Source organism: Macrotis lagotis, chromosome 1, assembly GCF_037893015.1.
Source record: "Macrotis lagotis isolate mMagLag1 chromosome 1, bilby.v1.9.chrom.fasta, whole genome shotgun sequence".
In the NCBI taxonomy this organism is placed as follows: domain Eukaryota; kingdom Metazoa; phylum Chordata; class Mammalia; order Peramelemorphia; family Peramelidae; genus Macrotis; species Macrotis lagotis.
In genome coordinates, this window is record NC_133658.1 from 437,154,616 (window position 1) to 437,170,375 (window position 15,760).

Sequence of the window (15,760 nt, forward strand, 5' to 3'; positions counted from 1 at the left end):
ATTCTCCATCACAGATATCCCAAAATTGTGCCTGATTGTTGCACTGATGGAATAAGCAAGTCCATCAAGGTTGATCATCACCCCCATGTTGCTGTTAGGATGTACAGTGTTTTTCTGGTTCTGCTCATCTCTTTCAGCATCAGTTCATGCAATTCCTTCCAGGCTTCCCGGAATTCCCATCCTTCCTGGTTTCTAATAGAACAATAGTGTTCCATGACATACATATACCATAGTTTGCTAAGCCATTCCCCAATTGAAGGACATTTACTTAATTTCAATTCTTTGCCACTACAAACAGGGCTGCTATGAATAATTTTGTACAAGTAAAGTTTTTACCTTTTTTCAGTATTGGTATTGCTGGATCAAAGAGTATGCACATTTTTGTTGCCCTTTGGATACAGTTCCAAACTGCTCTCCAGAAAGGTTGGATGAGTTCACAGCTCCACCAAAAATGTATTAGTGTCCCAGATTTCCCACATCCCTTCCAACATAGATTGTCCTTTCTGGTCATATTGGCCAGTCTGAGAGGTGTGAGGTGGTACCTTAGGGATGTTTTAATTCTTTTTCCATTTTCAATTCTGGTCTCCTTATGAAAGTTTGAAATCCTCCTATTTCATCAAATGACCATTTTTCTCCCTTGAAGTATTTCCCCTTGAAACTGTGTAGGAGATTTTTGATTGTAATCCTAGCTCCTTTGCCTTCTAGAATATCATGAACTTTTACCGTTATAGCTAATTTACAGCTAAATTCTGTCTAATCCTGATTGCGGCTCCCTGATATTTGAATCATTTCTTTCAGAGCATTTGCAGTATTATTTTTATTTGAACTGATAGTTTAGAAATTGTCCATGATCTTCCTTTTTGTTTTTATATTGGGATTGCTTTCCTGAGGCAGATTCTTCCAATGCCATCTGATTACAGGACACCAGGGCAGGTTTTTCTAGACAATTGATTTTGTTTTTAATATTTTTTTTTGGTGTGTAAAATTACAAGAACGCTATTTTAAAACACTGGCACTTAAAGAGAACCATAATTTCAAAACCACAAAATTGCCAAATTTCTCCCCAAAATGGTAAGCAGGTAAACATATAAATGGTCAGTTTTAATGAATACATGGCTAAGCTTTGGTTTTTGGAAGGGAAAAAAATTTGAACACAACACTTAGTCTGACATAAGGTACATTTTACCTTAATGTCAAATTTAAGTGTATTTCCCATTAAGGTATATTTTATTTGATATAGGGCAAATATTAGAATAAAAACCTTAATGGGAAGAACTTGCCTCATTTTATAAATGAGGGTGAATTATAATTTTGTTCTGGAGTGACAAATCTAATCTGGATTTACATAGTTATAAATGGTACCAAAAAGAATCTCAAGTTTCCCAAGGGGTCAGTCATTCACTGCCAGCTTTTCATTTAATCCTACTTAGCCTTTACTAAATCTACTGCTAAAGATTAATGTGGCAGTCTTGTATTTTTCAACTCATGCTTTTGGGGTACATTCTCAGTTCTTCTGAAGGAAGGGAATTATAAGCATAACTTCAGTTACATAGTAATGAAATTATGAATGCATTTTCCCCACATGAAGATTAGAATATACCCTTCTACCAGTCCTTCAAGGACAGAATTTTAGTATGTTTCACTCAAATAATTCCTTGCTGCAAATTACTATATTCTCCACTTGGTAAAATGTAATTGGCTGTACTATGTGAGAAATTTGAGCTTATTAACTGGTAACTTTTGATTTCCAGTTAAGAAAATGGTTTCTATACAACTTTTATTACCCCATCACAATTATGCAGGGTGTGTAGATCAAAGCTTTTTATCAGCTAACTATATGAAAAGATGAAAACTGTAATAATTCAATAAATGGGCATACAAAAGCAAAAGGTGAGCTTCCCCTCAAAAAGAAAATTATGATTTAAGGGCACCAATGAAAAGGACAACAATACCAATAAAAAATTGTATTTACTTAGAAAAATTCAGAATGTCAACAAAACAGCTGCAACTTATTTTTTGTTTTTGCAATTACAGAGTGGTATTCAGTTAACAGAACAACAATTATTTTATATGCTGCATCAAAGACAACTGAAGATGAAAATGAATTACATCCCCGTATATAACTAATTTGTGCTGTGCACCAACAAGAACCTGCTTTAAATTTCCATGCCAATTTACAACCCCCATACTGTACCAGGAAAGGTTAGTGGCTATTGAAAATACCACTAAAGGACAGGGCTATCTAAAGACACATTCGGTAGTGTGTTAACTATACAAAAAAAGACACTGTACAGTTTAAAAACAAATCTTACACAGCCTTACATTTCATTTTTTTTTCTTTAAAAGGAGTAAGTTGTGTACAGGGGGGTTAAATGCTTTATAGACAAGAAAACAACTGCTCTAGAACCAATTTATTCATCATCATCATCTTCTTCATCCTCCTTATCTTCCTCCTCCTCTTCATCTTCCTCCTCTTCCTTCTTTTTCTTGCTCTTGTCAGCCTTGACAACTCCTCCCTTTTTACCTACATCAGGTTTTCCTTTAGCTCGGTATGCAGAAATATCCTTTTCGTATTTTTCTTTCAGCTTAGCTGCCTTCTTTTCATAAGGTTGCTTGTCATCTGCAGCAGTATTATTCCACATTTCTCCCAATTTTTATGCTCCCCTTTGATTGTTGGACAATACTCAGAACAGAATAAGAAAAAAAAACAGAAGAAAAAAAAAAAAAGGAGGCCTCTTCAGTGCATTGGGATCCTTGAACTTCTTTTTTGTTTCTCCTTTAGGTGGTATGTAGGTTGTCATTTCTCTTTCATAATGAACCTTATCAGCTTTTGCCATGTCCTCAAATTTTCCTTTCTCTTTAGCAGACATTGTCTTCCACCTTTCTGAGCATTTTTTAGAAAATTCTGAGAAGTTCACAGAAGCATCTGGGTGCTTTTTCTTGTGCTCCTCTCGGCAGGTTTGCACAAAAAAGGCATATGAAGACATTTTCCCTCTTGGCTTCTTAGACCTTTGCCCATTTTGGATTACTTTCCCTCAGCACCGCCCAGTGCCCGTCCAGCTCTCTCTTGCCCCAGCACTGTCTCTATGGCGCTCAATGTACTGCAATGGCTGTGAGAGCGTGAGCCAGACGCAGCCTCCTCACTCTCTCCATTCTGTAACATTCTTAATATTTTTTTTATTTAATGCAATGGGGTTCCCAAGGTCACACAGCTAGGCAATTATTAAATGTCTGAGGCCAGATTTGAACTCCAGCTGTCCTGAGTATGACTTTGAGATAATATTGTCTCTGAGTCTCTTATCTGAAATCAATCAAATTATTGGATGATTTATCTTGATATATGCATTAAATCATCAATGACTATTTTCATATAATCATGTCCTAGCTTTTCCATTTGATGGTAAATCTTCATAATCAGAGGAAGTAGTCAATGGGAGACAAAGGTGCAGATGCATCATGCCCTTCTAATGTTTCCCTATATCCTGAAAAAGACCTGGATTTGGGAACTGCTACAAGATGGTTCAATTACCAATTGACTCAATTTTTGTTGAAATATTTATTCTGTTTTTCTGCATTATTATTTTTTTTCCCAGGTCTCTTCCTAGGGCTCTGGGCTTTTCTCCTTGCTGGCCCCTATCTCAAACTGAGAGTGACAATTTATTCTTTTTTTTTTGCAAGGCAATGGGGTTAAGTGACTTGCTCAAGGTCACACAGGTAGGTAATTATTAAGTGTCTGAGGTCCAATTTGAACTCAGGTCCTCCTGACTCTAGGTTTGGTAATCTATCCACTGTACCACCTAACTGCCCATGTGACAGTTTATTCTTTTTTCTGAGGTTTCTTTCCTCCGGTTTACAAGTGATGCATCTTAATCTAGTGACCCAAGGAGAATTTCATTTTGTTCCAGAATCTGAGTACCAGTGACTCTTGGATCCTACCTCATCTAATCCTTAGATTCACCTGACTCCTTTTTAAATGGACCTGTTAGACAGATAACTGCTCTATATTCCTTTTTCAACTTGGAGGCAGCTTCAGAAAAAAATAAACCTTTACCACAGATCCCAAATGAATATGATTAAATTGACTGGAGAATGAAATAGGGGAAATTATTGGACAAAGAAATATATTTTATAGTTATTAATCTGTACCCTCTGTACAAAATGAAAGGTACCATATATTTTCTCTGCCAAATCCCATTTTCCAACCTATGAGATGAGATCAATGAACATTTAATAAAGTACTCTAGAAATCCTATTAACAGAATAATGGTCCTTGCCTTAACCTGAAAGGATTAAGTCACTGAGCTACACCCCTCATCTACATATTCCTAATTACTTCATCTCTGCTCTCTGGGTTACCTGCCTCCTACCTTCATCTCCCTTTGAGTCACTACTTCCTTTATTAAGTTTGCTCACTTCCTCAGATGGGCTATTTGCCTTCTATTGGAGGGCAATATGCTCTGGGGGTCTGTGATTTTCCCCAACTCTCCTACTCCTATACCTTTCCCTACTGTTCAGTCTCTCATGGTGGTTTAGTCTAGATTGTTATTTTAGCTTCCTTCTCTGCTCTGCAGCTGCTGAGGGATCGGTGATTTTTCTGCTTTAGCTTTAGTCTTTCTTTCTCTTAGCAACTGGTGAACATTTTGTAGTAACTTATGGACTTTTGCAGCAACTTGTGAATCAAAGCCTATGCCATTTCTTATCCCCCTGACTCAGAGAGTTTGGTTATTTCTTCATCCAAAATGAATTCACATTGATGAAAACTGAGTCAGTTGTTTGGTGAAGAAATACAAATTAAAAAACTAGAAGAAATGAACATTTGAAAATCAGACTGAGTCAAATGGAAAAAAAGACTCAAAAAGCCAATAAGGAGAAGAATACCTTAGAAAGAAGAACTGGCCAAATGGAAAAGGAGATACAAAAATTCACTGAAGAAAATAGTTCTTTAAAGTATAGAAATCTGGTCTCAGACACTTAATAATTACCTAGCTGTGTGGCCTTGGGCAAGCCACTTAACCTCGTTTGCCTTACAAGAAAACCTAAAAAAAAACCCCAAAGTATAGAAAGTAGCAAAGAGAAGCTGATGCCTTTGAGAAATCAATAAACAATAAAACAAAAACAAAACAATGGAAAACTGTGAAATATCTCATTCTAAAAATAATTGACCTGGAAAACAGATAAAGGAAAGAGATGGGCTCTGAAAGTGAGGATCAAAAAAGAGCCTAGACATAGGAAAACTCCCCTGATAGTCTAGAAATGGAGGATAAAATAGAAATTGAAAAAAATCTACTGATTACCTGCTGAAAACTATCCCAAGTTGAAAACCACTAAGAATACTATAGCCAAATTTCAGAATTCCCAGGTCAAGAAGAAAATATTACAAGCAACCAGAAATAAATTCAAATATCATGGAGTCATAGTCAGGTTTAGGATTAGATAGCTTCTGAATTAAGGGATCATAGGCCTTGGAATAGGATTTTCTGGAAAGCAAAAAGTACTTGGATTACAACCAAGAATCAGCTACCCAGCAAAATTGAATGCATTTTTTCAGGGGGAAATATGGACATTCAATGAAATAGGGGACTTTGAAACCTTCCTAATGAAATGAACAGAACTGAACAGAAAATTGTGTAGTTTGCAATTTTGGTGATGATACTGTTTAAATTAATTTCTTTGATGATTCCCTAGGATTGTCCAAGTAAACTAGTATATCATCAGAAAGCAGAAGTAGTTTTATCTCCTTAATTAGCTTTATTTCTTTAATTTTATTTCACTTAATTTTTTGCTATTGCTGGAATTTCCAAAACTACATCACATAATAGAGAGCAGAGATTTCTGCTTCACTTTTGAACCGACTGGAAAAAGTTCTAGTGTTTTTCTATTGAATATGATATTTGTTGCTAGTTTTATATTGAAGCCCTTTATCATCGTAATAAAATATTCCTTTGTAATTATGTTTTTAGGGCTTTTTTTAGCTTTAAATGAATGTTGTCCTTTGTCAAAAGAAGTTTCTGAATGATCATATGGTTTCTGATGTTTTGATTTCTAATATTATTAATTATGTTAATTGCTCTTCTAATATTCAATCATCCTTGCATCCTGGGAATGCATCACACTTGGTCTTAAGGAATGATTTCTTGGATTATTTGGTATAGTTTCTTCAATAGGACTTCATTTAAAATTTGTGAGTTAACATTAATTATATTGATCAATAGTTTTTCATCTGTTTTTTCTTGCCATGTTTTAGGCATTGGAGTTATATTTGTGACATAAAAAGATTATGTTAAGGTGTTTTTCAAGTTTTAAGAATAATTTGTGAAGAATGGGTACTAATTAATGTTTGCAATTTGATAGTATTCTCCTATTAATTTATCAGGACCAAGAGTTTTTCTTTTTTTGCTGCTGTTATCCTTTACATCTAGATCTCTTTTTCCATTTCTTTCAGATCCACTGATAGTTTGGCTATTTTACATTTTTACATTTACATTTTACATTTCACTTTTCTTCTCAATATTTTTAGTATTTTTTCAGTATTTTTAACATATCACTGTATAAGAATGTATTGATTATCTTTTCATTTCTTCCAAATCTGTTATGATTTTACCTCGATCATTTGCTATTTCATTGATCTGATTTTCCATACTCATCTTTTTCATCATATTACATAAGAGGTAAGATAATCTCCACAAGCAAAGAAAGTTCTATTTTAGGTTTGATTTCTTTTTTCTTTTTTCTTTTTTTTTTTAGGGTTTTGCAAGGCAAACAGGGTTAAGTGGCTTGCCCAAGGCCACACGGCTAGGTAATTATTAAGTGTCTGAGATCGGATTTGAACCCAGGTACTCCTGACTCCAGGGCCTGTCCTATCCACTATGCCACCTAGCTGCCCCTAGGTTTGATTTCTGATCAGTAAAGCTCTATGTGTTCTATCAGTGTCTGTATTTGCCTGTAATACAGGAATTGTTAGGATTTAGCCTATATTTACTAGCTCCTTCATTCTGTCTTTAAAATGTAAAAAGATAATTTAAAAAACACTTTAATTGGAAAATTATGTTCAATATCAAAAGTTTATGAATTCAGGTTTACTTAGAACCCAAAGCTAAAATTTTAAAAATTATGTTGAATTAAAGCTAGTGTATTGTCTTTGTCCACCAAATATAAGATTTCAGGATCTAGTCCCTTGCTTAGGTTAAAATTCAGTGATTTGATTTTACTTGGAAACTAGAAATTGCAAAGGAAAAATTCTTCTTCCTATTAAAAAAAATTCTGCAGTTTTGGTTTATGAGCAAGATTAGGTAAGCATCTAGTTAGTCTTATCTACCTACCTTTCACATTAAGTCTGTAGGAAACCCATATTATAAATCTAACATTATATAAGCATGGAGAGGGTAAAAATATTATTATATGTGAACTTGAATGTTTCCTTTTCTCATACAAGAGGAAAATTATTTAATTAGCTCCTTCTGTGAAAACTCTTAAAGATTTCTGTTTGGGGAAATTGGACCATAATTTGCTGATATTAGATCAAATTCTTTAAGCATCTTTTTTTTTACTTGGGCCAAAACCAGGCATTCAACTAGATTATAATATTTAAACCTGTTAATGATAATAGGTGTGAATTAAAACTGTTTTCCAACTTTATTAACATAAAATTAAGTACATTTTTCTATTGGGAAAATTTATGTGGTTATTTTTGATATCCAGCTTGAAATTCTCAGGGGAATGAGAACTGAAGATAGAATACCTGCTGTATCTCTTTACCTGAAAAGACTCAGAGGTAGTTAAAAGAGTCAGGGGAAAAGGTTACAAGGAGCAGGGAATTATTACCCATGTCCCTTTTTAAAAAATTGAGTTCAGGGATAATAATGGGTTCTTTCTTTTGAATTGTTAAAATTAGAGAGATTTTGGATAAACTGAGATCTTAATATTACCATTATTGATTATAAAAACAGATTATATTTGATTTGATTTAGTCTGACATCTGTCCTGAAGGAAATCAGAATGAGGTCTAAGTGTATCCTTCTATCAGGATAATTATGGTAAATCAGAACACTATATAAGCTACAGTTGCTATTTGGCATTAAGGAATGTAGATGAGATTGAGAAATGCTATTATTATTTCTGTAGTTAGATTAATTGAAGAAGCAGAGTCAAGATGGTAACATAAAGCTAACATGGTCCTGGAATTTTTCCCTACCAATGATAAATGAAACCTCTGCATTGACATTAAAACTACAGATTCTACCAAGGAAAAGAGAAGATCAAAAAAAAGTTTTCAATGGGAGACATTATGGAGGATCTTCAGTGAAGGTCTGTCTCTGTGAGGGAAAGGGGAAGTAAAACCCAGCAAGTCAGGAGAGCAGGAAAGCCAGTGGGAATCTTTTAGCCACAGTGCAAACCAGGATCCAATAGCTTGACAACAGCTTAGATCCTGTAAGCTAGATAGCAAGCCAACAGGAAGGGTCACAACCCTAAACAAACTCTGAACCCTGGGATCACCAGGGCAAAAGACAGGACTGGTTTGGGAACAAACCAGTGCATAGTCAAAACTTGGCCATAAAGGAGGAAATAAACTTCTGCAAAGGCAAGGTCTGGACTTAATAGGCAACATCTTGGCCAAGGGATCAGATCCCAGCCCTAGCATAAAAAGCTCAGGTCTATACTCCCTGTACCACCAGGAGCAGAGCTCATACAATAAAGATGATCAAAAAAGCTAAAAGAGCACTCACTATAGAAAACTACTATGCAGGGAGGCAGAGAAGAACCTCTCTTAGGTGCTCTCTTTCTCTCTAATATTTCCAAACTTTTAAATAAGGACTCTAACTAAATTTTTGAGAGACAGAAGCCACAGTGAGGCAATTCTCCAGCTCAAGGTAACCTAGAAAATAGCAGAAATGGAGCGGAGGCTCCACCAGGTTAGAGGGGTGCCTGCCAGAGTGAACGAACTTCAGCCTCCCATAGGCAGCCCCAGGGCACCTGGGAGCCACAGTGCAGGCAGTTTCCTGACCTTCACCCTACACCCAGGAGGAGCACCGAGCAAAATTTGGAAGATTAGCAGGGGACCTCTGCCAGAGTGACTTGTGAAGCCCAGTCCTCAGGGCACTCAGGTAGCAGCCCAGATCCAGGAAACAGAAGCAGGCAGATCTGGTAAGCAGGAACCCCTAGGCAACTCAGCCTTGAGTGCTCAGTCAAGCTAGGAAAGTGGAGAGAATTTCAAGGTCTGTCCTCTGTACCTGGAACAGGATTCTGGGGCTCTGACCACATTCAGATCCTGATTACAGTCTAGGCCCCCCATAGAACAGTAGGGCCCCTCCAAACTCAGTCCGGTGACAGAGGGGTGCAATTGTGGTCATTCACAAAACAGGAGGGAAGACAAAGATTCACACACTGAGATCCTTGTGGGGGGAGTTGTCCCAATAATACTCAAAAGCTCAGAAAGCACACCACAGGCACAGGCTGGGGAAATGAGTAAACAGAGAAAAAAGAGGAACACTATTGAGAAATGCATTGCCTATGATCCCAAGAAAGATCAAAATACTCAATCTGAAGATGAGGAAGTACAAACTTCTGCATCTAAAAACTGAAAGAAAAAAATGGAAATTGGGCTCAAAAAGATTTTGAAAATCAAGTGAGGGAGATAGAAGAAAAACTGGAAAAAGAAATGAGAGAGATGCAGGAAAAAACATGAAAAAGAAGTCAGCAGCTTAGGGAGATGCAAAAGTATGCTGAAGAAAATAACATGTTAAAAATCAGCATAGAACAAATGGATAAAATAGTTCAAAAAGTTATTGAGGAGAAGAATGCTTTAAAAAGCAGAATTAGGCAGATGGAAAAAGAAATAAGAAAGATCTCTGAGGAAAACAAATCTTTCAGATGTATAATGGAACTGAGGGAAGCTGCTGACTTTATGAAAAATCAAGATACAATACTTCAACACCAAAAGAATGAAAAAGGCAAGGTGAAACATCTCATTGAAAAAAACAACTGATCCAGAAAACAGATTCAGGAAAAATAACTTAAAAATTATTGGGATACCTGAAAGTCATTATCAGGAAAAGAGCCTTGACTTCTTGAAGAATTCCTGCAGGAAAATTGCCCTCATGTCCTAGAAGCTGAGGGCAAAATAGAAATTGAGAGAATCCACTAATCTCCCACAGAAAGAGATCCAAAAAAACCAACTCACAGGAATATTATAGCCAAGTGCCAGAATTCCCAAGTCAAAGAAAAAATATTACAAGCAGCTAGAAGGACACAATTCAAATGTTGTGGCGCAGTCAGAATCACACACAGGACTTAGCAGTAACTAAATTAAAGGTTTGTCAGGCTTGGAATATAATATTCTGGAAAGCAAAAGGGCTTGGAATGCAACCAAGAATTAACTACTCAGCAAAATTAAATGTCTTCTTCCAGGGGAAAAAGATGGACTTTCAATGAACCAGGGGAATTTCAAATTTTCCTGTTGAAATGCCCAGAGCTGAACAGAAAGTTTGATCTTCAAATACAGGACTCAGGTGAAGCATAGAGAGTGGAGGAGAAGGGTAAAATATGAAGGACTTAATGATGATGAACTACATGTATTCCTGCATAGAAAAATTATACTGATACTACTCATGAGAAACTTCTCATTTAATAGAGCAGGTAGAAGGAGCTTTTATAGATGAAGCACAGGAGAGAGCTGAATTTGAAGATAAAATATATTTTTAAAATGGAGTCAATGGCTAAAAGGGAAATGTAATAGGAATAAGAGAAAAGAGAGATGGATTAGGCTAAGATATATCATGTAATAAGATTTTTTTATTACAATGAGCTATTGCAATGAAGGGGGAAGGCAAGGGGAAATGAGGGAAACTTCGCTCTCATCAGAGGTGGCTCAGAGAGGAAACAGCATATGTACTCAATGAAGTATAGGCATCTAGAGTAAGAAGGAGAGAAGGGGGACAGGAAGAAGGGGGGGATATGAGTGATGGAGGAGAAGGTGGACCATGGGAGAGATTGGTCAGATATAACACATTTTCTTTTTTACTTCTTGCAAGGGGCTAGGATTGGAAGGCCTGTCCGGGACCACAGGGCTAGGTGGTTGCTGGGCCTTAGGGGTGGTATGTGGGCTCAGGACATCTTGGTCCCAGGGCCAGTGATCAGTCTGCTGCACCACTCAGATACCATACAGCACATTTAAGAAGAGGGACAGAGTGAAAGGAGAGAGAAAATATAGTATATTTTAGTAGGGAAGTATGAATAGAGGGAGTTACAATCAGCAATGGCAACAGTAGAAAAATATGGAAGTAGCTTTTGTGATGGACATATCATAAAGAATGTGATCCACCTGTGACAGAACTGGCGGAGTTGGAACACAGACTGAAGCACATTTATTATTACAATTATTATTACAATTTATTATTATTATTATTTTAGGGCTGCAGGGCAAATGGGGTTGGGTGGATTGCCTGGGGCCACATAAATGGATGATTGTTGAGTGTCTGAGGCCAGATTTGGACCAGGGTGTTCCTGGCTCCAAGGCCGGTGCTCCATCCACTGTACCATCTGGCTGCCCCTATTATTATTATTATTATTATTATTATTATTATTATTATTATTTCTCTTTACTTTATTGCTCATAAGAGTCTATATTTTGGGGAAGGGGATATTATGTTGACTCTTAAACAAGAATATTTTAGTAATGAATAAAAAAATAATTTGTACAAAAATAAAAATAAACACAAATTCAAAAAAAAAAAGAAAACTACTTTGCAGATAAAGATAATAACAATGCCATGTTGTAAGAAGAAATCAGTGAAAAGTTCCTCACAAGGGAAGCCTCAAAAGGGTCTATGAATTAGACACAAATCCAAAAACTCACAGAAGAACATAAAAAAGAACTTAAAAAATGAAGAAGAAAGGAAGAAGGAAATTGGAAAAAAGAAATGCAGGAAAATTATGAAAAATTGTCCAAAGAAATCACTCCTTTAAAAGGAGTAGAAAATGAATGTAACCAACTGGAAAATGAATGTAATTCTTCAAAAACTAAAATTGACCAGCTGGCAAAGGAAATACAAAAGTTAATTGAAGAAAATAAAACCCTAAAAATCAGAATTGAACAAATAGAAACCAATGAATCTATGACACTACAGGATTCCATCAAACAAAATAAAAAGTCTGAAAAAAAATTGAAGAAAATTTAAAGTATCTTTTAGGAAAAGCAAATGAACTGGAAAATTGAGACAGGAGAGATAAGTTGCAAATAATTGGACTACTAGAAAGCCTAGATCAAAAAAAAAAGGCACCAGATAGAGGCTTTGGGCAGATCAGCCATCTGCTTGGCATGGGGCCTCATGCTGCCATGGTCAATGACCTCCCAGGTACTTTGGATTCTTTGTTCATCCTCTCTGTGGTTGACTATGTGATCTCTTGACATCTGAGTGACCTTTCCTGTAGTGAATCTCTTTTTGCTACTCAGATTTATTGAACCTTTGGGGTTCTGGGCCCCCTGTCTTGCCATGGATGAAAACAGGCAAATTCAAGAACCTTATGGAGTCCCTTTTGGGTTCCCTATACTTAGGGAGCTAATGATACCTTGTAAGAACAAGAAACTGCATGGGAAGACTTTGTATAAACTGGTTCCAAGTTTGGGTTTGTAGATATCTATTTCCCCTTTCCTGTTATTGCTTCTTTCCATTAGGACAATAAAATACTAATTTAGTAATCTAAGGAGACTGGGTTGGAGAGTCCCATCCTCCCAGAAAACCCTTTGCATTTTAGAGGTGGGGAAACAGATCCAGAGAGAAGAAGTAATTTACTGAAGGTTACATAGCTAGTGAGTGGCAAAATCAGGACTCAACCCCAGAGCATCTGGGCTTTTAGTCTTGCATTTGCTCCTCTAGATCATGTTTTCTCTTCCCCATGAGACCAGACAAATGCTGCTCCTTCTTCTGCCCCCATAGTAGAAAGAAGCACTAGGATAAACAGGGTAAGTTGTCCTTCCCCTCTTCTCCTGTGTCTCCAGTCCCAGATTCCTGGTGCTGTTAGTTCTTTTTAGAAAACTTGTGACTTGCTTTTTGTCTGATAACCCCAGAACATCCCTATGATGCATCATGAGGTCATTTTCCTTCAAACCTGCTTCCTGTGGGACTCATAATTTCACTGAGACTTTTACCTAATATTGTCTTCCATATTCACTTTGCATTTCTTCCTAGAGTCCTTTCTGTGGGAGACCACAGGCCAAGAAGTGATTTTAGCCTAACAAACAGGTGAGTTTTGTGGTCTTTGGCTAGAAGCCCAGCCCAGTGTCCAGGGCCCAGTCCATGGGTGCTGTCCTAGTCTACTCTCCCAGGGAGTGGGGCCTCTGGTTCTGGGTATCCATGCACTTCTCTGCCCCACCCCAGAGAAGGGCTAGGAGGGCTTGCGTTCTCTCCCTCCTTTGTAGTTTCTCTAAGAGGCAGGTGGTCCCTCACTTCCTACACTCAGAACTAATCAAAGTAAGAGGTAGGTCCTTATGTCTGGTTTGGGCAAAGGGAAAGAAGCCTGGAGAAGACTCTAGCAGAAGCCTAGAACAGGATTCAGGGTGGAATGGGGAAGAAGAGAATTCTCCAGTCCCGTGTTGGCATGCCTGGCTATTTGGAGAATAACTGAATTTGCATTTTGTCCTGACATCCTCCATTGGACAGAAGGTATTTTTATGTTCCTCACTGGGGGGGGGGGTGGCCACATTCCCTGTGCCAATTCCCACTTTGAGCAATTCTGTATTTGTCCCTGGTAACTGAGTGTCAACTGTAGACTTATTAACAATAAACAAGAATCATCTGGCACCTCGAACCCCCCCCCCCAAAAAAAAGGAACCTGGAAAACATCTTGCAGGAAATTATCAGGGAAAACTGACCAAATCTGCTAGAACAAGAAGACAATATAACCATTTAAAGAATACACAGAACCACTCCGGAAAGAGATAGGATAAAAAACTCCAAGGGCTGTTATAGCCAAATCCCAGAATTCTCAAATAAAGGGGAAAAAAATACTGCAAGCAGCAAAAAGGAAACAAAATAAATACAAAGGAAGTACAATTAGTCTCACACAGGACCTATGAACCTCAGTGAAGGACTGGAGGACCTGGAATACCATTTATCAGAGGGTAAAGGACCTGGGATTACAACCAAGAATTTACTACTCTGCAACATTCAGCATATACTGTCTGGGAAAAGATGGATGTTCAACAAAATAGACAACTTCCAAAATTTCCTGATAAAAAGATGAGAACTTATCAGAGAATTCAATTGCCAAATACATAGTTCAAGAGATGCATAAAAGGGTAAATGAAAAGGGGAAGGGAAAAAACAAAATAAAACAAATTTTAGTCAAGACCATCAAATTGAATACAACCAGGCTTCCAGACAAGATGGCCAAGAGAAGACAGGTACAGTTCTAATGTCTCAGGATCTTTCCCCATCTATGATATGAAACAAACTTCTTAACAGAACTTTGATCCACAAAACCCAGAAAGAAAAGCCAGGAGAAAGAACATCTACCTCAGGATTTATCTTCCACAGCCCTGGGTAAGTCCAGGCCCAGAGGGTGGATCAACCACAGATCAGCCCGATTAGTGGCTAGATTGGAGCCGCAGGAGCCTGAGGGCCAGAGTGCCAGATCTGTTTAATCAGCAGTGGGGCAAGATCATGGGGGCTTCAGTCTACTAGGAAGCAGAGGCATTGGTGTTGGAGCTGACCCTCTGGAGCTTGCCAACAGGGCTGGGGGAGTTCCGCTGCAGGAAAGTTGCAAACACCATCCCTGGACTCCTCAGGTCTGAGGAACTCTGAGTTCAGCCTCCACTGCAGCTGAGGCCTCTTCCCAGAACAAACACAATTACAGATTATATCTGTCCTAGGCACAGGTATGTGAGCAGAAGAACCAACTCAGCTGACAATAGGGAGAGGGATGAGCTCACCCCAGGGTAGAGCTCTTCTTTGATTGAAGGCAAAAGTATTCAACAGCTTCAATTGCTTCCTTCAGGCTAAGGGAGTAGGCCTCAATCAAGATCACAGACACTCCAGAGAAAGCAACCAGTACCTGCTACTTGCCAGCCTGAGAAATTGCACTCAGTGAGTAAAGCCTCTAGGGATCCCAGCACCAAACTTCTGTGAACCAGCCCCTCCTCAAATCATGGTACTGGAAAAATGAAGAAAGGTCAGTGGAAAGGTTCTTGGAAGGAAAAGACCCTTACTCAGAGAGACCTAGAATCTTTGAGGAGAATATGATATGGTCTCCAGCACAGAAAGACTTCATTGAAGAAATAAGGAAGTAGTTTAAAAATCAATTGGAAAATTTGGGAGAGAGAATTAACACCCTGCAAAAAGAAAACAAATCATTGGAAAATAGAATTAGTCAAACACAAAAATAAGAATAATTCTCTCAGATGCTCAATTGGGCAAATGCAAAAAGAAAATAATTCTCTCAAAACCTCAATTGGTCAAATGGGAAGCTCCTTCAAAAGTAGAATTGACCAACTGGGAAAGTAGTTGCAAAAGGTAAATGAAGAAAACTCCCTAAAAAAAAGAAAGGAGTTTGCAGAAACTAATGACTTCATGAGACAGCAAGAGCCTGTTAAACAAAATCAAAAAATATAAAAAGGTAGAAGAAAATGAAAATACCTCATCAGCAAAACCGCTGACCTCAAAAATAGGTCAAGGAGGGGCAACCTGAGAATTATTGGGCTTCCTGAAAACATTGAAGAGAAAAAAAAAAGCCTGAAGTTAATATTATAGGATCTAGTGATGGAAAA

General features: G+C 37.6%; 1 pseudogene; it reads right to left on the reverse strand.

Annotated features, from left to right (window-relative positions):
• Nucleotides 1-2,411: 2,411 nt before the first annotated feature.
• Nucleotides 2,412-3,001, reverse strand: LOC141518891 (high mobility group protein B1 pseudogene; annotated as a pseudogene).
• Between the last annotated feature and the right edge of the window lie 12,759 nt (nt 3,002-15,760).